Source organism: Carcharhinus amblyrhynchos, unplaced genomic scaffold (assembly GCF_965287045.1).
Source record: "Carcharhinus amblyrhynchos unplaced genomic scaffold, sCarAmb.v2.hapA scaffold_42, whole genome shotgun sequence".
NCBI classification, from domain to species: domain Eukaryota; kingdom Metazoa; phylum Chordata; class Chondrichthyes; order Carcharhiniformes; family Carcharhinidae; genus Carcharhinus; species Carcharhinus amblyrhynchos.
The window spans coordinates 2,998,041-3,022,034 of record NW_027649783.1 but is presented as its reverse complement, the minus strand read 5'-3'; the positions used below and the strand labels follow the sequence as shown (position 1 = coordinate 3,022,034).

Below are 23,994 nucleotides of genomic sequence, written 5' to 3'. Positions count from 1 at the left end.
TTACAAAGAAATTATCCATGCAACAGGCGGGAATCGAGCCCGGGTCAATGGCTTGGAAGGCAACTATGCTCACCACTATACCACCATCGCTCACTCTGCCCCCATGTGCCGTTATTTGCGTTAGTTTTTATTGCAGAACTTCCTCAGTTGCTGATTCCATCAGGTACCAGGAGAGCCCGGAGCGCAGTTTGGAAACTGAATTGGCTTGTCTGGTTGAAGCCACCTTTTTACAATTGTTCCTTACTGGGAACTCATTGATCAATTCTGAGGCCTGTTCTTTCATTTCACAAAGTTTCCACTGAAAGCAAATTGAAGCTGAATTTTCCATTAGAAAGATCGTGATTGTGAGGATTTTTAGTGAATTTCATTTTAAGAGTGTCCACCTACTATTATGACCTGCGATAACTAATTAAAGAAATCAGAACAGTGATGGTCAGGAACTGACCCTTGGTCAAATGCTCTCACAGTCACCACTCCATCACCATCGCTCACCTGGCTCTGTCACCCACTCTGTAAGAAAGTCCAGCTCTGACAGTGAATCTGGTTCCCTCCAGGTCCAATCGGAGGATGGTCAGAAACTGTCACTGTCAGAAACTCCATTATCAGCGAGTGTGGGATGGTTATTTAACTGGCTGTCACTGGTTGGTGAGGTTGTGATTTACTGTTACCTGTCAGTGCCGGAGAAACAAATAAAACTATACAAACACTTAGTTGGGGAAAGGGCTTCTCTTGAGGCACTGGGAGTATTTGCATAATGGATATCTGGTTCTGTTCAGTTTGACGGCTGTCACGTCTGATATACTTTGATTCGTGTATTTTGCCCCACGATACTCTTTCCCTATCGCGATGTGTCATTTTTATTTGTTCGTTTGCTTAAATGTTGAACTGAAACGATTTGGAATTGACCTATTATTTCACCAAGATGCACTTTCTAGTCTGAACACGCTTTGTTGCAGTGCGAGCGCTGCAGCTGGGGATCTGTGGCACAAAGAATGACATGTAGGAATTCTCATCATTGTCTTATTTCATTTGATTAGATTTATTATTGTCACATATATTATTAGTATACAGCGAAAGGTAGTTTTTTTCTTGTGCGCTATAGCGACAAAGCATACCATTCATAGAGAAGGAAAGGAGAGATTGCAGAATGTAGTGTCACAATCATAGCTCGGGTCGAGAGAAAAATCAACTTAATGCAAGGAAGGTTCATTCAGAGGTCTGAAGGCAGCAGGACAGAAACTATTCTTGAGTCGGTGGCCCCAGACTGTTGTATCTTTTTCCCGATGGAAGAAGATGGAAGAGGAGATTGTCTAGTGAGATATTCAAACTTTGTGGGTCAGAATCTCATCGAAGTCGGGTTTTTGAGTAAAGTTTGAAGAAACTATGAACTGGTGTATCAATGCTCTCAGAGAAGTGAAACTGCCGCCTCGAACTTCATGAGAATGACTACAGGGCCAATCAACCTAACCCGCACATCTTTGGACGATGGGAGGAAACTGGAGTACCCGGAGGAAACTCACGCAGATACGAGGAGAATGTGCAAACGCCACACAGATATTGACCTAAGCCGGGAATCGAACCAATGTCCCTGGAGATGTAAAGCAGCAGTGCTACCGTGCCGTCCAAAATATACCAGTTTGAGGGGGATAAAAAAGCAAACTGGTCCAAAAAGGGATCGAACCCGCGACCTTGGTGTTATGAACGCCACGCTCTAACCAGCTGAGCTGACCACCCACAGCCAGCGCGGCTAGGGACAGTTATCAGGGCGGCTTGGGTCAATGTCTGTGGGAGTTTGCACATTATCCCCGTGTTTGCGTGGGTTTTCTCTGGGTGTTCCGGTTTCCTCCCACACCCCAAAAACGTGCTTTTCGGCTGATTGGTGTTAATAAATCGCCCCTTTGGTAGGAATAATGGTCGGAAGGATTATTACTTACTTGGCGAAAAACTGCAGCAGGTGACGGTGCAGAGGGACCTCGGGGTCCTTGTGCATGAGTCGCAAAAACCCAGCTTGCAGGTGCAGCAGGTGGTCAGGAAGGCGAATGGGATGCTGGCCTTCATAGTGAGGGGGATTGAATATAAAAGTAGGGAGGTCTTGCTGCGGCTGTATAGGGCATTGGTGAGGCCGCAGCTGGAGTACTGTGTGCAGTTTTGGGCGCCGTACTTACGCAAGGATATTTTGGCCTTGGAGGGAGTGCAGAGGAGGTTTACTAGGCTGATGCCGGAGTTGAGGGGGTTGAGCTATGAGGAGAGGCTGAATAAACTAGGCTTGTACTCGTTAGAGTTTAGAAGAATGAGGGGAGATCTCATTGAGACATATAAGATGATGAATGGGATGGGTAGGATAGTGGTGGAGTGGCTCTTCCCGCTCAGAAAGGACAGTAAGACTAAAGGCCACAGCCCCAAGATAAAGTGGGGCGGTTTAGAACGGAGTTGAAGAGGAACTTCTTCACTCAAAGGGTGGTGAATCTCTGGAATTCTGTGCCCGTTGAAGTGGTGGAGGTTACCTCGCTAAATACTTTTAAGACGCGGGTTGATAAGGTTTTTGATAAGAGAGGGGATTAAGGGTTATGGGAAGAGAGCGGGAATGTGGAACTGAGCCACGACAGATCAGCCATGATCTTATTGAATGGCGGGGCAAGCTCGAAGGGCTAGATGGCCTACTCCTGCTCCTATTTCTTATGTTCTTATGTAAATTGAATCTCCCTTAATCTGGCGCACATATAATTCCCTAAATCTGCACCCCTTTATTGTGGAGTCCAGGAGATGTCGACAAAAGTCGGAGGTAGAAGAATGATTGGAATGAGGCACTCACTGAGTGTTAAAATGGGCGGTGCGGGCTTGTAGGGCTGAAGGGCCTGTTTCCTGTGCTGTGTTGTTCTTTGTTCTTTGTTTTTTGTTGTCGGTCCCTCGATTCGAGGATGACATCCATTCAGGGCCATGAGTTTCTGCTATGGGTCTTCATGTGAGTGAACAGGCCCATTCTCAGCCCACAGAGCTTTCTCCTCTGTTACTGTCTTCTCTGCCTCCATTCTGCCTCATAAAAGCCTGCTGCCGATTGGGGGACAGGTTTTGGCCATCTTCAACGATTTGTAACAAACTCCTCCCAGTCATCAGCATGAATGCTGCCTCCCTTCAATCTGGAGGATGTTGGGGAAACATTACTGATGGGATGTCTCTCACACTCTGAGGATTCGCTGATACACTGGTCACATGTACATCATTGTGCTAAAACCATCAACTATCAATGGCATGTATGAGAGAGTGAGATACATTCCTATCTGCCCTTCTCTGGTCCATTTTATCGATTTTTTTTTACAAAAAACTTTCATTAATTGAAAGCCCAACATCAGGCCACCCTCAGCCATGTTGGTTTTGGAGAAAAGGCTCCGGATTCTCAATCCGGCACTAGACCATCTCGTTTTTCTGGAACTTCAACCAGATTTCTGCAGAAAAGTAATAGGACTCGAACCGGCAATCTTCTGATACTATTTCCGCTATTGTAAAAATTATCAGACACTTTAGCCATTAGGCTAGGCGGTCAAACGGCAAACCACAGCGCCGAATGTCAGCAGTTGTTACCGGCAGAGCATTCTCTTCCTCCTTCATGGTTCCTTTTTTATGGGCTGTGGGTGTCGCCTGCAGGACCAGCATTTGTTGCCCTCCTCTAATTGCCCTTCAAATGAAAGTGCCTTGTTCGGCCATTTCAGAGGGCAGTTAAGAGTCACCCTCATTGCTCTGGGTCTGGAGTCAGATGTCAGCCAGACCAGGTAAGGAGGGCAAACGGCTTCATCTAATGTGCACCGATGAACCAGATCATATTTTACTCCAATTGACAGTAGTTCCAAGGCCACCATTACTGAGACTAGCTTTCAATTCCAGATTGACTTCATCAATGAATTGAAATTCCACCAGCTGCCGCAGTGGGATTTACTCCGTGTTCCCAAATACTAGTGCGGGTCTCCGGATTACCAGCCCAGTGACATCACCTTTCATCCCTGAAAACAGAAACTGTTCATTCAGCTCATTATTAAACCCCTTCCTGAGGAGATTAGAATTCCCTCCACAGAATTCTATTGAACAGATTGCATCAAAGCCTGTTGCTCCATTCGGGAGCATCAACAATTTATTAAGATCTCAAAGATAAGATTGATTTCTTGGGCGGAGGATAAAATAATCAGATTAAAAAATTGAATGAACAAAACAACAAGGAAATACATTCTGAGAAAGAGCCCTGCAATGTTTGCAAGAAAATGCAGAGCTTTCCGCTGAAGAAGGAAATCTCGTTTATTTTGAAACTTCGGCCAGATTTCTGCATAAAACGACCACGACAGGACTCGAACCTGCAATCTTCTGATACCATCACTGTCATATTGACCGAAGTCAGACGCCTTATCCATTAGGCCACGCGGTCGACACATGTTTACTCCGCCGGAATGTCAGAACCATGTGAATACCTACCGAGGTTATATTTATTCTCAGTTCTATTTTTGGATGTTTCACTTTATAAATATTGAGCAGAACTTCCCAGTTTTTATACTCAGTATCTCCAGTTTTGAAGCCAAACATCCAATCCGCCTTCCTGACAACTCTCTCAAAATGGCCTCTCTCCTTCAAAGATCTCTCCGAACCTCAGCTCCCTCTGAGCCTGCACACTGTTTAGAACTGGACCATTCAGTTTCTATTGCCTCTCTCCATCTCTTCTGTCAAAATGCAGCACTGTTCCTGAGTGTGGGATTAATAATATGTCTCTAGTACAACATCAGTGAGAGCTGAGACTGCAGCTTCTGTTTCTCCAAGTGAATCTTTCTGGATAAAGCCGGAATTTACAAGGATTTCTGTAACTGATACATTATCTGATAAATTATCACCGCCCTCACTCACTCTATCGGTGTCTATCCCTCCACCCCCACTCAGTAACTGTATAGGAAGGGGGAATATTGCTGGATAATGACTGACTGCAGACAATCTGTATCTTCTGCTGATCAAATAGAGAGGGAGAAAGATTCTCACAGTCTCTTTGTGAGTATGGATTAACCTTTTATATGCCCTCACAAACTCTGTAATCTTGTTTTTGTCAATTCCTAAGAAGTACTTGTACCTCTGAGACCCTGGTGGACGGTTGAAGGGTGGGGTGAGGTTTGAAGGCGATGCCGCAGGGTGCTGAGTGTGAGACCAGCCGATTTTAAAGCATGTGTGTAGGAAAGTGAAGAGTGAACTTGTCCGTTTGAAGATCACAGAAAGGCTGTGTCTGGAGCTGGGCCCGAGAGACAAGTTTTGGGTTGTCAGTAAATGAACTCCTGTAATGAAGACACAAAATCAGAAAGAGGAAATGCTGGAAATATTCAGCAGCTCCGAAAGCAGCTGTGGAGAGATATTCCTGTCGCCAGGATGTAACTCTCCAATTGGATACTTCACATTGCTCAGATCTGACTCTCTCAACATCTTCCTGTAAGGAACAGGAAGGGCGGGAATTGGGTCTTTGTTGAGTTGAGCAAACAGAGCAATGCAGCAATGAGAAGCTCCTCACCCCCCGGCGGCTTGGGGAAGGATGGGACTCAGATACAGGCCTCTGGCTGGGGTTCAAAAATTGGGGGATAAAAACGTATCGAGTTTGAAATGTAAATGCTACAAAGACGGAATTCAATTCGATTTGTGCACAGATTTTGAACCTTGGCGGATGTAGTCAGGATAACCGATCTGTTTAAGATGCTGTGTTCAGGTCACAATCTTCTTTCGGGGCCTGGGCTCAAATCCCACTTCAGAGACTGTTTTTTTTTCCCCTTCGCGAGGCACCACCCAAACCCTAGAAATCTCTCAGCACAAGGGCAGCAGATGCAGAGGAACAATGACCACCTGTAAGTTCCACTCCGAGACACACATCATCCTGACTTGGAAACATATCACCGTTCCCATGGCTGGCTCACAATCCCGGAACTCCCTCCCTAACAGCAGTCTATGTGTACATACACCACATGGACTGCAGTGTCTCCAGAATGAATTCATCGCCAATTACTCAAAGACAATTAATTTGGACAATAAATGCTTCCCGGGCCAGTGACACACATATCCCGTATGAATAAAGTATTTTCTTTTTTAAATCTCGGCTTTTCACAAATACCACCAGATCTGGAACATATTTCCCGCATTCCGCTGATCCCACCCACAGCAGTGCCAGGCTCTGTGGCTTAGTTGGTTAAAGCGCCTGCCTAGTAAGCAGGAGATCCTGGGTTCAAATCCCAGCGGAGCCTGGTTTTTTAATCCCAATGATATTTGCAATTGTGCCAGTCACAAAATCCGTTTTGCTTGTCAGTTTTGCCTTTCCCTTCACAGTGGATAATCTCCAACGTTGTTAAAATTTCGAGACTCCCCACAAATATCTCGACTATTTGTTGAGATGATCCAGGTATTTTCATCATCTTGCAGTAAAAAAAATCATCTAAATATACTCAATGTTCTACCAATACAGATTTCCATTATTTTCTCAGCGAATTCCAAACACAGTCAAATGGCCTGAGAAACACACAATCCCGACAGTGCTGAAGGAGACCATTCTGCCCTTCGAGCCCGTACAGACCCTCCACCGACCCTCCGACAGAGAATTGTACATCGGATCTATCCCCGCAGTGCCACACACCCACTCCGCGAATCTACTCATACAAATACCTTGGGGACGAAGGGACAATCTAACATGGCCAAATCCATTCAACCTGCTCATCTTTGGAATGTGGGAGGAAATCGAATCACCTTGTTTCCTGAGATCATTTGTCTGGGTGAATTCAACTTGAACAGAACGACAGAAATTTGGCACCATCCAGGACAGAGCATCCCGCTTCATTCGCTTCCCATGTATAAAAACTCACTCCCTCCACTACCGACACACAATGGCAGCAGTGTGCACCATCTGCACGATGCACTGCGGCAACTCAGTAAAGCTCCTTTGGCAGAACCTTCCAAACCCACGACCATTGGGACCGAGAAGGACAAGCGCAGCAGAAACATCAGAATAACATTGAAAAAGAGCGACGGCTCTGCTGGGATTTGAACCAAGGATCTCCTGCTTACGAGACAGGCGCTTTAACCAACTAAGCCACAGAGCCTGTCAGGGCCGTGGGCAGCGTCAGCGGAATGCTGGAAATACGTTCCAGATCTGGTGGTATTTGTGAAAAAGGAGATACTGCCACATTGTAGGACACTGATATTTATTTATTGATTGTAGTTATTTATAAGTTGTTGTTGCGTGTGTGCGTTCCTTAATCTTATTTATCTTCCAAAAGAAATTAAATGTCTCATTGAAACATATGTTACTATTTCTTACCCAACCAGCGAACGTTGTGTCAAACTTTAAGAAAGGTTTGTGATTTATTCTCGAGTCAGTGGTTTCCCTGGGAGCCGGGTTAACAGAAACAGCATGGAGAGATGGCAGAGCAGGAAATGTCGGTGCCGATGGTGAATCACATCAATGAAGCAGCAAACTGTTTACTCCGAATCTGATCCAAAATCCGACTCTGATGGAATTCGAACCCACAACCTTTAAGTGACTGAATTACCATCATTTGGAAGTCCAACGCGACACAGAAACACATGCTGAAACTTTACTTGTCCTTAGATGGATTTTTGACAATGTGGAAACTATTGATAAATTCAATAATCTCCGAGATAAAACTGTTAGGGGGGATTTCATTGATTGCAAGTCATGTTGGGAAACCTGAAGTCTGTTAAAACAGTTGTGGAAATACAGACCTTTTCGCCTCTGTGAAGGAAATCTGTCCCTCACAGAATGATGCTCCCTCTCTCTCTTCCTCACTCCCCTGTACAGCTTGAAGTCTCGTCTCGCAGGCCTGATAGTTGGGAGATACTTTCTACTCTATCTGTCACGGGGCTGATCAGAACCTGTTCCCTGTTCCAGTTAAACACCTGCACAGAATACAACGCAAAGCTGGAAGCTGGAAATCTGACAAAAAAAAACAAAAAGTGCTGGAAATGCTCAGCAGGTGAGGCAACATCTCATTAACGGAGATTTGTGTAAAACCAGCTCCTGAAGCACAGCACAGCGGCACAGTTTAAAGTTTCCTTTCATCCACAATGGATGCTCCATTCTATGATTTTGAACAATTCAAATTGAGAATGTGCATTGTTATTCAAGTCGCCACAGCCTGAAAACCACTTCAGGCATTGATGTCACCCTTGGATTTTAAATTTTTAAATCCATTCTCTATCTTTTTAAAGCTACTGTTGAAACTGTATCCAACACACGCTCAGTTCTTTGTGAAAGACAAGGAGAATTGAAGATATATTTGTATAATTTTCCTTTGACTAAATTTGTACAGAAGCAGAAAGGCGGGAATCACACTCAGCTCTTCATGAAACTCACCCGCTAAACATTGAAAGGTGGCAGTGTTTATTCAAGGGATGATTCTTGAACATAGAAAATAGAACAGTACAGGCCCTTCGGCCCTCAATGTTGTGCCGAGTTATGTTCAAACCCAAGATCAAGCTACCCCACTCCCTATCATTCTGGTGTGCTCCATGTGCCTATCAATAACCGCTTGAAAGTTCCTAAAGTGTCCGACTCCACTATCACAGCAGCAGTGTATTCCACACCCCAACCACTCTCTGAGTGAAGAATCTACCTCGGGCATCCCTCCTGTATCTCCCACCATGAACCTTATAGTTATGCTCCAAGGGAAAAAAAAACCTCGGCTTGTGTATCTTTGCAACATTTACAGCTTGTGTCTGTTTGTGAGTAAATGGCATTTCAGCGATCTGTTACTCATTCAAATGTTAACGAGTAACGAGACGCGGAAGAAAGTTACTGCACCCTGGGCGGAACTGTCAAATCATTTTGAAGGAGCCGCCGGAGAATTCTTTTTGCTGTTGCTAAAGGAGAAATAGCAGACAATGGTTTCGATCCATCGACCTCTGGGTTATGGGCCCAGCACGCTTCCGCTGCGCCACTCTGCAATGCGAAGTTGAATTGTTCATTTATTATTAATGGAGAATAGAAAAGTTGGAACAGTATGCAATCTGGGCAATACAATTGAGCAAGGTGAAACACTTTGGGGACTGGACAGGATAACCCTACCATGGGCAGGGCACTAAGTGAAGATGCGACATTGACTGAGTTGTCAGACGGAGCAGGGAATTGTTGCAGAAGATGCCAAGGAAAGTTGGAGTGCCAAATGTTTAATGATCACTGTACAAGCAGACGGTGAAATGCAGACTTCAGGCTGGATATTCATGAGTTCTGAGATGGGTGAAGAGATTTTGGCATCTCAGCGTAGTAAAGGTGCAATGGGGATTAGGAAGGGTAAAGGTGTACGCTTTATTTTATATCGTCTCTCCTTGATCTTCGGACCAAAATGTCTCACTTTACACTTCCTAACATTAATTAAGTTGTATCTGTCACGTGCCTGTCCATTCCACCAGCCTGTCTTCATCTTCTTGAAAATTATCAATATCCTTCTCATTAAAGTTCAGAATATTTTCAAGTTTTGCACCATTGGCAAATGTTGAGATTGAAACCTGTACGACCAGATATAGGTCAGTAATATGTAATCAAGAAAAGCAAGTTTCTCTCTATTTACCTTTCCCAATCAGAAGTCAGTAAAACTTTGTGTAATGTGTGTTTTAATAGGCCTGTACTAATAATTAAACCGTTGTATAATGAAATTCTAACTGTGCTAAACAACAATGATTCAAAATATCACTTTGTTCTAAATGAAATACCTCCCGTTACTAATACTTGAAGTTAAAAAGCATAGCCATGCTGATTTATCGGTGTTTAAATGATGAATACAGAGGAAAGCAGCGTCCTGATGGATTTCGAATTGATATGGCCCACACATTTTGTATTTCGAAATTTCTCCGTCCCAGCTTCAATATAATGTGAACATTGCCTCTCTGTTGTGCCTCTCCCTGATGTCACAACTTTAGTCTATCAGAGTGTGCTGACATCTACTGGCCGCAATGGAGAACTGCAGTGGAAGGGAAGAAAATTCACATTAACTGTCGCTGTTGCGGAGACAGATCAAACAGGAATTAATGATTGGATGTCAGCATTAAATCCCATGGAGAATTCAATATTAATGTAGTTTCCCATGTAGTCAATATAAATTGGAATTTGATCTGACCTGCAGCAGTTGAGTCGATGCACTAAAGAGAATTCTAATTAATAAGACGACAGAGAATGAATTTCAGAGATAAGCAGATGTTGTTACATTAAACATTTTGAGTAGAGGGTCGTGTGGAATCATGTACTAATTAGAACAAAATGCTGGGTTTCAATTAGGTATCTTCCGGGTGGAATGTACAGATTAGTCAGGTAAAATTGTGTAAAAGATATTCTTTCAGAAAGTTGTTGCAGACTCGATGGGCCAAATGGCTTCCTTTTCCAATGCAGAGATTCTATGCAGAAACATCGCCTCCACTTATGAAGCCAAGGATCCAATCCGCTTTCCGAACGACATGTTCAAAATGTCATCTCACTGTCAAAGATCTCTCTGAACCTCAGGCCCCTCTGAGCTTGCACACTGTTTAGAACTGGACCAGTCAGTTTCTGTTGCTTCTCCCCATCTCTTCTGTCAAAATGCAGCACTGTTTCTGAGTGTGGGATTAATAATGTGTCTCTGCTACAATATGAGTGAGAGCTATATGAATAAATCAAAAGTCACAGATGACACTGAGATGGGTGGAAGGGCAAAGTGTGCAGAGCACGCTGAAATTCTACAAAGGGACATTGAATGGGTGAGGGTCTGGCAGGTGGAGTACAATGCTGGCAAATGTGAGGTCATCCATTTTGGTAGGAATAACAGCAAAATGGACTATTATTTGAATGGAAAAAAAATGCAGCATGCTGCTCTGTAGAGGGACCTGGGTGTCCTTGTGCAGGGATCTCAAGGAGTTGGTTTGCAGGTGCTGTGGAGTACTGCGTACAGTTTTGGTCCCCTGAATTGAGAAAGGATGAATTTGCATTGGAGGGGTGCAGAGGAGATTCATTAGGTTGATTCCGGAGATGAGAGGGTTGGCGTATTTGGAGGAACTGAGTAGGATAGAGCTCCACTCATTGGCATTCAGAAGAATGAGGAGCGATCTTATCGGACTATATAAAATTATGAAGGGAATAGATAAGATAGAAGCAGGGTAATTATTTCCACTGGCGGGTGAAACTAGAACTGGTGGGAGGGGGGTGGGGGGGGGGGGTGTTGAGCGGGATAGCCTCAATCTAAGGGGAAGCGGATTTGGGACTCAGTTGAGGAGGAACTTCTTCACACAAAGTGTTCTGAATCTGTGGAATTCTCTGCCCAGTGAAGCAGTTGAGGCTACCTCATTAAAAGTTTTTAAGGCAAGGATAGATCAATTTTTGTGCAATAAAGGAATTAAGGGTTATGGTGAGCGGACGGGTAAGTGGAGCTGAGTCCACGAAAAGATCAGCCATAATCATATTTAATGGCGGAGCAGACTCGAGGGGGCAGATGGCTGACTCCTGCTCCCAGTTCTTATGTTCTTATGAGAGCTGAGACTGCAGCTTCTGTTTCTCCAAGAGAATCTCTCTGGATAAAGCCGGAATTTACGAGGATTTCTGTCACTGAGACATTGTCTGGCGGTCTGTGTCTCACTGCTCTAACTCACTCTGTCCCTCCATCCCCTCTCATCAACTCTATATGAAGGTGGGATCTTGTTGTTTAGTGACTGAGTGCACACAATCTGTGTCTACATCTGATCAAATAGAATTCAGCTTGTGAACAATATCATCATTTCAACCAGCTCTGGGTTAACCCAGGCACAGCTCTGATTGGCTGCAGCCCCCTGAATCTGGGGAGCAGACACTGTGAGCATCGCCGGCCTCAGAGGCTTTCACAGTTACTGAGCTGGGAAACTCCAACTCATCCCCGAGAATCCACAGCACAGAGCGAGAGGAGAGGAAAACCTGTCCTGGGAGCTGTCAATCTGAGACACAGTTTGACCTGTCAATGTGCAGATGCTCCTTCCATTCGTTCCATAAGAATCTTTCTCTGAAATGAGACCTTGTTTTGTCCTTGCGCACCTGATGCTGTTGTTTTTCAATCTGCTCACATTATGATTTCCCTCATGGAACCAGAGTAAAGGGAACAGCACTGAATCATTCGGCTTATCTTGTCCATGCCAGCCCGAGGGCACCCAGGTGTCCTCTTCAAGCTCACCTTCCTGCACTCGGCCCGGAGCCATGGAGCTGAAAGCATGATGGCGATCCACATACTTGGCACCAAAGTACCAGAAGGAGTTCCGGCTCTGGGGCTGCAGGAAGCAAACACTTTGAAAGATAATCGCTGCGAGCAGGACTCGAACCTGCGCGGGGAAACCCCATTGGATTTCTAATCCAACGCCTTAACCACTCGGCCACCGCAGCTCCGCCACTCAGCCACGTAATAGAATTACCTCAGTAGCGTTCATACTAACTTCATCAGGCACAGTTATTGCACAAAGCTCAGTGTGTGAGCTGAAATTTGTTCCTCTGCTTTGTATTTCTGTCTCTGACGGGGAACTCATTAATTAGGTCAGAGACGTGTTTTTGTAGCTCAATAATAGAACATAGAACATTACAGCGCAGAACAGGCCCTTCGGCCCACGATGTTGCGCCGACCAGTTAAAAAACAATGACCCACTAACCTAAACCAATCCCTTTTCGTCCATAAACCTATCCACGGATCTCTTAAACGCCCCCAAACTAGGCGCATTTACAACCGCAGCAGGCAGGGCATTCCAATCCTTCACCACCCTCTGGGTAAAGAACATCCTGACATCCGTCCTATAACTACCCCACCTTAATTTAAAGCTATGCCCCCTCGTGCTAGCTTTCTCCATCCGAGGAAAAAGGCTATCACTGTCCACCCTACCTAAACCTCTAATCATCTTATATGTTCCAATAATCTTTCAGTAGAAATGAATTAGGTCCGAATAAACACAGGAAAAAGAGAAACCTCTATTGTATTTCATTATAGTCAAATGTTGCTATCGCCCAGTTTCTGTCCACTCTGTTGAAAATGGAAGAGTAGATGGAAAAAGTCGTAAATAAATTATCAATGCGATGGCCGAGAATCGACGCCGGGTCAACTGCTTGGAAGGCAGCTACGCTCACCACTATATCACCATCGCTCACGCTGCAAAAGCATCCCTTATTTGCAATAGTTTAAATTACGGAACTTCCTCAGTTGCTGATTTTATCAGGCACCAGGAGAGCCCGGAGCGCAGCTTGGAAACTGAACTTGGCTTGTCTTGTTTAAGCCACCTTTTTACAATTGTTCCTTACTGGGAACTCACTGATCAATTCTAAGGCCTGTTCTTTCATTTCACAAAGTTTCCACTCAAAGCAAATTGAAGATGAATTTTCCGTTAGAAAGATCGTGATGGTGAGGATTTTTAGTGAATTTCATTTTAAGAGTGTCCACCTACTGTTATGATTTGCGATAACTAATTAAATAAATCGCCACTCTGATGGTCAGGAACTGACCCTTGGTCAAATGCTCTCACAGTCACCACTCCATCACCATCGCTCACCTGGCTCTGTCACCCACTCTGTAAGAAAGTCCAGCTCTGACAGTGAATCTGGTTCCCTCCAGGTCCAATCGGAGGATGGTCAGAAACTGTCACTGTCAGAAACTCCATTATCAGCGAGTGTGGGATGGTTATTTAACTGGCTGTCACTGGTTGGTGAGGTTGTGATTTACTGTTACCCGTCAGTGCAAGAGCAACAAATAAAACTATACAAACTCTTAGCTGGGGAAAGGGCTTCTCTTGAGGCACTGGGAGTATTTGCGTAATGGATATCTGGTTCTGTTCAGTTTGATGGCTGTCACGTCTGATACACTTTCATTCTTGTATTTTCCCCCACGATACCTTTCCCAGTCGCGATGTGTCATTTTTATTTGTTCATTTGCTTAAATATTGAATTGAAACCAGTTGGAATTGGCCTATTATTTCATCAAGATGCGCTTTCTACTTTGAACACTTTGTTGCAGTGTGAGTGCTGCAGCTGGGGATCTGTGGCACAAAGAATGACTTGTAGGACTTCTCATCATTGATTTATTTAATTTGAATTGATTTATTATTGTCACATGTATTAGTATACAGTGAAAGTATTTTTTTCTTGTGCGCTTTAGGGGAAAAGCATACCGTTCATAAAGAAGGAAAGGAGAGAACAAAGAACAAAGAACAACCCAGCACGGGAAACAGGCCCTTCGGCCCAACAAGCCCGTGCCGCCGCATCACCCTACACCTATTCTACCCTGCATGTCTACGAATGGGACCCCTAACTTAGCCAGGTTCAGGGGGGAATAGTGTTAATTTGGTAAAACCAATCAGCCTAAGAGACTGCAGAATGTTGTGTTACAATCATAGCGAGGGTGTCCAGAAAAATCAATTTAATGCAAGGAAGGTTCATTCAGAGGTCTGATGGCAGCAGGACAGAAACTGTGCTTGAGTCGGTTGGTGGGTGACCCCAGACTGTTGTATCTTTTTCCCGATGGAAGAAGATGGAAGAGGAGATTGCCTGGTGAGATATTCAAACTTTGTGGGTCAGAATCTCATCGAAGTCGTTCTTTTTCTTTTTGGTAAAGTTTGAAGAAATTAGGAACTGGTGTATCAATGCTCTCAGAGAAGTGAAACTGCCGCCTTGAACTTCATGAGAATGTCTACAGGGCAGAAGGAGAACATTCGGCCCATCGGTCCCGCTCCGATAACAATCCCACCCAGCCTGTATCCTCATAACCCCACATATTTACCGTGCTAATCCCCCTGACACTGAGGGACTATTTAGCATGGCCAATCCCGCTAATACGGCGCTCATTTTCATGGCTGAGCTGCCGATTCTGGACAGACAAAATCTGCCATTCGGGCCGCAAATGAAGCTGGAGTCTGCTTTGGATCTTCTGAAACCACATGTTTACCTGGTGGCAAACTCCTGTCCAAAACTGGGGTCCTGATTTGAATCGATCGTCAGCTCCAGCTTCTCATGGGATTAGAAATATGGGAATGTGGAATTGTTCTGGAACATTCACCCCTCAAGCCTGTGTGTCCAAACTTCATCTTGGTTCCGTGAACCTCAAAACACTGAGCGAATCATCAGTTCACCGGCAATAAGGGGATAGAACAAACACACCACCGACGAGGATGGGATTCGAACCCCCGCGTGCAGAGCACAATGGACTAGTAATCCACCACCTTAACCACTCGGCCACCGCGCCATGCGGCAACTGCTCCCCAAACCACCTCTTGCGTTTTAACATCCGTAACAAAGAACACATTTCTCCCGCAGGGTAACGCTGCCTTTCTGCTTTCTCTTGATTCGTTGTTACTTTTCCATTTGATGTAAATCCAGAGAAAGTAAAGAGAGAGACAGTTCACCTCTCTGCTCCCGGTTTGGTTTTGAATTCACCGAACATGACCCTGATGTAAAACAGAGCAAGTGCTGTGAGTTTGTGGAGCAACAGGGAGAGAGTCTGACCTCCCAGTGGAGGGCTGTGTGTCCCAATCACGGAGCTTTTCTGTGACGCTCTTTGGATTTTGGTTGTTTGCGATTGTTCCTGAAATGACAAATTCCAAATCTGGGATAGAAATGAAATTTTAGGGATGATCCGATTCTCATGCTTAATTATTTTTCATAAACTTCTCTATTTGAACAATGTGTGAGGAATATGATTTGTCCAGTGTCGGTAAAGTTAGAGCAAGGTTCACAGTCCCAGTTTTTTCTGGGAGCCATCAATGGGGAGAGCTGACTGGCTGTGATTTAACCAGAGGATTCACACCTCAGGAGAGGAGCAAGACTGAGAAGGCGGAGCCTTCATGATCAATCTCAACTGACCCGGGAATTGATCCCGCGCTGTTAGCTGAATAAACTGTCCAGCAAATGGAGACAAATGCTCTGGGCTACTCATGAATGAAAAGTAAGACCATCACTGTTTCCATTTGATGGAGTGAGTAGGTGATAGCAAAGGATGGTTTACGATCCATTGACCTCTGGGTTATGGGCCCAGCACGCTTCCACTGCGCCACTCTGCTGCCAAAGTCAGTCCCTCCCTGCTTATTACTGCTGCCCGCGAGCCAGGAATCTATTCACTGTCTCTTTTTTATTACAAACAAAACCCTGGGAAGCTCACCCTGGCTGGATAATAACACGTAACATCACCCCGAATGTAACAGACAGAGAAAAACTCACAGAAAACCAGTAAAAAACTATTAGGAAACACTCACAATGAGAGGCAGAAAATATTCGAACAAATCAGCAAGATACTGAGATGGAGAAACTGATTAACTATGAAAAGGGATTTTCTGTTACACAAAGATAGGCCCTGTTTTGAAATGTATGTTGTGTTGTGTAACTGTGCTCTCTGCTGTGTAACTGTTCTCTCTGTTTGGAACTGTGACTCTCCCGTTGACAGATCTTCACTGTGGTTCTGACAAATTCTTCCCTGTTGTGTAAATGTGTTCCCGGTTTGTAAATATCATCCGTCTTGAGCAGAAGTTTTTTTTTCTTTTGTGTGAAATGTTCTCTGTTGTTCTGTGAAGATGTTTTCTGTGGGAAAAAATCGACGGAAATTTCAAGGCCGCCATTTCTGAGGCTTGCTTTCAATTCCAGCATTGTTTGGGCCGAATGGCCTCCTCCTGTTTCTGTTTTCTATCCATGGGCCGATGTGTTAAATCAGTGAATTTGAATTTCACCAGCTGCCGTGGTGGGATTTACTCCGTGTTCCCAAAGATTAGCGCGGGCCTCTGGATTACCAGCCCAGTGACATCACCTTTCATCCCTGTAAACAAAAACAGTTCATTCAGCTCAGCATTAAACCTCTTCCTGAGGAGATTAGAATTCCTGCCACAGAATTTCAATTAGCCGATTGATACAAAGCATTTTGTTCTAGTTTTGGAATATTAACAATTTATCCAGATCAAACATACATTGTGGAATATCTGATCTAAAAACACTAAGACGAGTGAGAATTAAATGAACAAAGTTCCAAGGAATTTAATTCTGAGACAGTTGTTTGGAAATAAAGGTGGATGTCAGTTAACGGGCGAGAGCTCGGTTTTCAGGAGGTTCCACCAGATTTCTGTAGAAAGAGACCGGACTCGAACCTGTAATCGTTAGAGAGCAGCATGGAAAGAAGCAAAATTAATCGTTTCACCCATTAGCCTATGTTAGGCTGCCTGTTTGTGGAATATTCCTTGTTCAGTCCTGTTCCTACGCTCCGCCACCAACCCCAACACCACACACACACACACACACACACACACTTTTTTTTGCTGCATCTCTGTATCTGTGCCGCGTATTGGTCTCTTCTGCACCTGGACAAAAAAAAAACCCACTTTCCTTCCACTTTTCACTCTCGCACCTTCACATGGTCCATCTCTGATACTTCCCTATCCTTCCTTGACCTCTCTGTCTCCAATTCTACACAGACTGACCACCTGTAATTAAAACCCCACCGACTCACACGTCGAGTACAGGTCCTCATTCCCCACTCCCTTTAAGGACGCCAGGCAATCTCCCGAGAGGGTATGCAATCACCAGGAAATTGCAGAGGCCGCGAAGGACATAAATATGCAGCCACCGCGACGAAAGGGCAGTCGGGACCAAACATCCCTCGCCGATGGGCATCACCAGCCGAGATTGGGTGAGTAAATAGATTTGGTGATTATTCTAACTTGTCCACATTGTACCACATTTTTTCTGACCTTCCCAATAACTAGCTCAGTTGTGGAACGGTCCATGAGACGGATCAAGCACATAAAGTCCTACCTTCATTCTACAATGGACGAGGATATATTGTCTGGGTTAGCTTTGGTCTCCATTGAAAGACAGTTGGCTACTGAGGTAGATTATAATCAAGTAATAGATCACTGCTGGAATGAAGCCTAGACGAAAGAGACTCTTGTAGTTGCTTCATATCTTTTTCATGTTCCTTCTTTTTGTTTTATGTTACCTTTAAAATGTTAAATAATTAAACAACACACGTGTGTTTATTATGTTTTGTATTTAATTACAAAATAAAAATGAACAATGAATTTATAATTATTTGGTATGCGCCGTGGCGCCTTTTTTATGTGTTCGCCCTCTCTAACTTTAGAACCTGGCTCCGCCCCTACAAACTGACCAACTGCAGCTGCTCCAAATAGATTCACAAAATTAATGAACAAACGACAAACAAGCGCAACTGATCTTTTTAAGAAGCCATGACATATATTAACACCGCTTCAAGAACCAATTTGCTGGAACTAATTCAATATGAACCGTTTCAGTGTCAGCTCTGTTCATGGCCAGTTCTCAAACAGGCATTGACTGGTTAGAAGTTTTAATGTTATCAGAGAACAGTCATCAATATTCTCAGGGAAGTGAAACTGCCGCCCCGAACTTCATGGAATCCCGACAGTAAGAAGGAGGCCATTCGGCCCACCGAGCCTGTGCCAACAACAACCACACACAGGCCCTATCCTCATCACCCCATGTATTTAACACGCTAATACTCCTAAGGGGAAATTTAACGTGACCATTCCACCGAACCAGGCACTAATTTTCTTGGCGGAACGGCCGATTCTGGAAAGACAACATCTGCCATTAGTGCTGCAAATGAAACTGAGGTCTGTTTTGGAGCTTCTGAAACCACATGTTTTCATGGTGGCAAACCTCTGCCCAAAGCTGGTGTCCTGATTTGAATCGATTGCCAGCTGGAGTTTCTCATTTGCATGAAGAATATGGAATGGTGCTGGACTATTCACCCTTCAAACCTGTGGAACTCTGAGTCTTACCTTCACCTTGGTCCGTGAACATCAGAATAAGTGATCAGTTCACCCTCAATCAGTCACTGCGGAGACAGAGTTTGAAATGGAATAACAAGAAAGGTGGAACTCTAATCGATTTGGGCAGAGGTTTTAGCCTTTACTGCAGGCAGTCAGGATGGCCGAGCGGTCTAAGGCGCTGCGTTCAAGTCGCAGTATCATCTGGAGGCGTGGGGTTCAAATCCCTACTCCTGACATTGGTTACATTTTCCTTCGAGCGGCACCATCCAAACCCAAGAAATCTCTCACGTGACACCACAAGGGCAGCAGACGCACAGAAACAACGACCATCTCGAAGTTCCACTCCGAGACACACATCATCCTGACTTGGAAACATATTCCCGTTCCGATGGTTCACAATCCTGGAAATTCCTCCCGAACGGCAGTGTGTGTGTGCACAGACACCACATGAACTGCACTGGCTCCAGAATGAATTCATCGCCAATTACTCAAAGATAATTAATTTGGAGAATACAGGCTTCCCGGGTCAGTGACACACACTTCCCGGATGATTGAATTATTAAACAAAATCTCGCGCGCCACAGAAGGGGCACGCCTGCCTTCAGAGCAGAAAACTGTGTGTATGAATCACACCCTGAACACAGCTCCTTTTATACCAGATTTGTGTCTGAAAACAGTAAATGGAACCAACTCACGATAAACCGCTCAATGTTTAACGGAAGAGTTTCACTGAGTGATGTGTGTGATTCCCTTTGATGTTTTTGATCAATATCGGGGGAAAGGGGGATTTGAAATCGGTGCAGTCATAGCCCACTGTAAGATCGAATTATTTTTCTTTCATGAATCTATCCGGGATGCCATAGCATCTGTGGAGAGAGAAACAGTCGTTCCAGTGTAAGGTCTGCATCTGAAATGTGAACTATCTCTATTTTCACAGATCCTTTCCAGTACTGATCGGAACTCTTTTTTTTCACAAACACTACCAGATCTGGAACGTATTTCCAGCATTCCGCTGTACCAAAGTTAGCAATGTCAGGCTCTGGGGCTAATCTGGTTTAAGTGCCTGTGTAACGGCAGGCATATCCTTGTTTCCAATCAGTGTGCACGGACACTGTTAGTATCACTTATTTCCACAAATGCACAATATCCGGAACGACTTTCCAGCATTCGACCTCACAGAAAGTCTGTGTGGTTTAGTTGTTGAAATCGCCTTTCTGGTAAACAGGTGATGTGGGGTTTGAATCTCAGTCCAGCCTGGATTCCTATCACGGGATCTTTGCAATTGTGCAAGTCACAATGTCCCTTCCTTGCTAGTCAATATTATCTATCCCTTCACAGTTGATGATCTACAAAGATGAAACAAAAATACATTTCGAGACTCCCCACGAATTTTCCGACTGTTTATTTACACGATCGAGGTATTTTCATCACCTTGCATTGAAGAAGACATTTAATTTGCAACAAACCCAACGGTGTAAGTTCTACAAACAGTTTTTTTTCCCCCCCTCAGGGAATTTCTATCACTGTCAAATGACCTTAGAATCGTACAATCCGGACAGTGCTGAAGGAGACCATTCTGCCCATCGAGTCTGTACCGACTCTCCGACAGAGAATCGCACATAGGCCCTATGCCCGCTAATCTACCTGTACAAACACCTTGGGGACCGAGGGGCAATCGAGCATGGCCAATCCGCCCAAACTGCTCATCTTTGTGGGAGGAAACCGGAGCACCTGTTTTCCTGGGATAACTTGCCTGGGTGAATGCAAACTGAACAGCTCTACAAACATTTCCCACCATCCAGGAGAAAGCATCCCATTTCATTCTCTTCTCATGTATAAAAGTTCACTCTCTCCACTCCAGACACACAATGGCAGCAGTGTGCACCATCTACAGGATGCACTGCAGCAACTCAGCAAGACTCCTTTTCCAGCACCTTCCAAACCCACGGCCACTACAGCCTAGAAGGACAAACGCAGCAGATAGATCAGGATAACACCACCGCGCTGCAGGGCACTGATATTTATTGATTGATTTTTAGTTGTTTATAAGTTGTTGTTGTTGCGTGTGAGTTTTTAATCTTCTTTATCTTCCAAAAGAAGCAGAAGAATTATTGAAAAATATGTTCCTACTTCCAACGCAATCAGCGAACGCAATATCAAACGTTAAGAAAGCCACTGGCGTTTGCGTTTTCTTCTGTGGTTTCCCTGAGAACCGAGTAAACAAACACAGCGTGGAAAGATGGCAGAGCAGGAAAAATCTGTGTCAAAGCTGAATCCCGTCAATGAAGCAGCAAACCGTTTGCTACTAATCTAATCCAAAACCCAACTCTGATGGGATTTGAACCCACAACCTTTGAATAGCTAACCTGCCTGTAATTAGAAGTCCAACGCGCTATCCATTGCGCCACACAGTCACATGCCCAATGCACCCTTTACAGGGTCTTATATGGATTCTTGACAATGTAACAGCTGCTGGTAAGTTCAACAATCTTGTATTTGAAACGTCGGGAACTTCACTGATTGCAAACCATGTTGAACATCTTATGCCTTTTAACACAGCGTTGGAATTGCAGACCTTTATGTCCTTTTTTATAGGGAATCTGTCCAGAATGATCCTCCCTCTCTTTCCTCCTCATTCTCTTGCACATCTTGGAGTCTAATCTGGCAGGCTTCATAGTCGGGAGACACATTCTACTCCCTCTGTCACAGGGCGGATCAGTTGCAGTAAAACCCCTGAACAGAACACAACACAAAGCTGGAAGCTGGAAATCTGAAACAAAAACAGGAAATGCTCAGCAGGAGAGGCAACACTTTGATGAATGGAGATTTGTGTAAAACCAGCTCCTGAAGCACAGCACAGCTGCAAAGTTTAAAGTTTCCTTTAAATTTAAATTTAAATTAAATATTAAAAACTAAAATTAAAAAAAAATTAAAATTAAAATAAAATTAAATAGGGATTGGAATGCCCTGCCTGCTGCAGTTGTAAATGCGCCTAGTTTGGGGGCGTTTAAGAGATCCGTAGATAGGTTTATGGGTGGAAAGGGATTGGTTTAGGTTAGAGGGTCATTGCTTTTTAATTGGTCGGCTGTTCTGCGCTGTAATGTTCTATGTTCTGTGTCCTATATATCCACAATGGATGCTCCATTCTATGATTTTGAACAATTCAAATTGAGAATGTGCATTGTTATTCTAGTCGCCACAGCCTGAAAACCACTTCAGGCATTGATGTCACTCTTGGATTTTAAATTTGTAAATCCATTCTCTATCTTTTTGAAGAGAATATTGAAACATTATCCATCACCCGCTCAGTTCTTTTTGAACGATAAGGAGAATTGAGGATATATTTGGATAACTTTCTTTGACGAAATTTGTACAGAAGCATAAAAGCGAGAATCACACACAGCGCTTCATTAAACTCACCCGCTAAACATTGAAAGGTGACAGTTATTAATCAAGGGATGGAAATCCATTTATTCGTTTATTCTTTGTGGAGAATAGGAAAGCTGGAACAGTATGCAATCTGGACAATATAACTGAGCAGAGTGAAACACAATGGGGACTGGGTAAGATGAGCCGACCATGAGCAGTGAACAAAGTGGAGGTGCAATGTTGTCAGACGGAGCAGGGAGTCGTTGCAGAGTGAAGGTACATCGGAACGTGGGAGTGTTAAATGTTTAATGCTCACTGTACAAGTAGACGGTGAAATACAGACCTAAGGCTGGATATTCAATGTGTTCTGAGATGGGTGAATAGACTGTGGCATCTTGGCATGGTAAAGGTGCAATAGGGACGAGGAACGCTAAAGGTATACACTTTAATTTATATCACCTCTCCTAGAGCTTCGGACCGAAATATAACACTTCACACTTGCTTACATTAATTAAATTGCATCTTTCGCATGTCTGCCCATTCCACCAGCCGGTCTGTATCTTCTTGAAGATGTTCAATATCCTTCTCACTAAAGTTTCTCACTATTTTCAAGTTTTGTACTGCTGGTAAATTTTGAGATTGAAACCTGTACACCCAGGTATCGATCAGTAATATACGTGGAGAAAAGCACGTTTCTCTCTATATGCCATCCCTAATCAAAAATAGGTCAATTTTTGTGTAATATATGCTTTAATATGTTTGTACCAATAATTAAACTATTGCATAGTGAAATTCTGACTATTCTAAACAACAATGATTCAACATGCCACTTGGTTCAAAAGGAAATACATACCGGTACTAACACCCTTACTTAAAAAGCATAGCCTTGCTGATTTATCTGTATTTATATGATGAATAAACTCAGCACAACATGGGCAGGCGGGCCGAATGGAGTACTTCTACTCTTATTCCCTATCTTTGTGTGTCTGTATCCTGGTTGTTAATTTCAGCTCAGCTGGATTGCTGAAACACACGGTTCACTGCGAATACCAGAACGAAACTAAAATATGAGAGAAAAATCAAACTGTGGGATTCTCAGCTCTGTCAGACTGTCTGGTCTTCAGACAAGATGACAACTGACGGCATTCAGCCAGTTTCCTGAATCCACTGCATGCGGTTATTTATCCGGTGTATCCGATCCCAGAGACCCACAACACGGTTAAATGACCTTAAATCGAGTGATTGTTTTTTTTTCTCGTGTTCTGCAGTAATATATTCTCTACAATGACTTCTCGGGAACACGAAACTGCTCCTGATTTCACTCATTCTCAGAATCTACTCTGGAGAAAAATGAAAGCAAACCCCGGGCTCGTCCGGGATTTGAACGCGGGATCTCTCGCATTTTCATGTCCGTGACCCTAAGCGAGAATCATACCCCTAGACCAACGAGCCAACTGCCAATCGCTGTGTGAGGGAAGCATCTTTTCAATGTCTCCTTTAGCTTTTTAACCATCTTTTCGGAACAACATTGTAAAATCAGGAATGTTCCCGAACAATGTTCCATTTCACTGTCTGTTCTGGTAAAGATCAGAAGCAGTGATATCAGTTTTCACCACTCGCCAAGTCGACCTGTGGTTGTAACTCGCCAGTCGCGCCGGTAATCTCATTCTGACAGCCGGATTTGATTGGATTTGATTTATTTTTGTCACATGAAATAGTACACAGTGAAAGGTATGGTTTCTTGCAGACAAAGCATACCGCACATAGAGAAGGAAAGGAAAAAGTGCTGGATGTAATACCACCTCATCTTTCAACAAATAAGGGGACCAAAACTGGACACAATATTCCAGTTATGGCTTC

At 44.0% G+C, this 23,994-nt stretch overlaps 6 non-coding genes across 6 annotated transcripts; 1 reads left to right on the top strand and 5 right to left on the bottom strand.

Annotated features, from left to right (window-relative positions):
• Positions 1–4,319: 4,319 nt before the first annotated feature.
• Positions 4,320–4,411, bottom strand: trnar-ucg (transfer RNA arginine (anticodon UCG)). Its single transcript is given in 2 exon segments — positions 4,320–4,355; positions 4,375–4,411. It is a non-coding gene; the product is annotated as a tRNA-Arg (tRNA).
• Positions 4,412–6,174: 1,763 nt separating this feature from the next.
• trnat-agu (transfer RNA threonine (anticodon AGU)) lies at positions 6,175–6,248 on the top strand. Its single transcript has one exon. It is a non-coding gene; the product is annotated as a tRNA-Thr (tRNA).
• A 775-nt stretch (positions 6,249–7,023) lies between these two features.
• On the bottom strand, positions 7,024–7,097 carry trnat-cgu (transfer RNA threonine (anticodon CGU)). Its single transcript has one exon. It is a non-coding gene; the product is annotated as a tRNA-Thr (tRNA).
• A 5,206-nt stretch (positions 7,098–12,303) lies between these two features.
• On the bottom strand, positions 12,304–12,385 carry trnas-aga (transfer RNA serine (anticodon AGA)). Its single transcript has one exon. It is a non-coding gene; the product is annotated as a tRNA-Ser (tRNA).
• Positions 12,386–15,136: 2,751 nt separating this feature from the next.
• Positions 15,137–15,218, bottom strand: trnas-acu (transfer RNA serine (anticodon ACU)). The gene has a single exon. It is a non-coding gene; the product is annotated as a tRNA-Ser (tRNA).
• Positions 15,219–21,088: 5,870 nt separating this feature from the next.
• trnar-ucu (transfer RNA arginine (anticodon UCU)) lies at positions 21,089–21,179 on the bottom strand. The gene is given in 2 exon segments: positions 21,089–21,124; positions 21,143–21,179. It is a non-coding gene; the product is annotated as a tRNA-Arg (tRNA).
• Between the last annotated feature and the right edge of the window lie 2,815 nt (positions 21,180–23,994).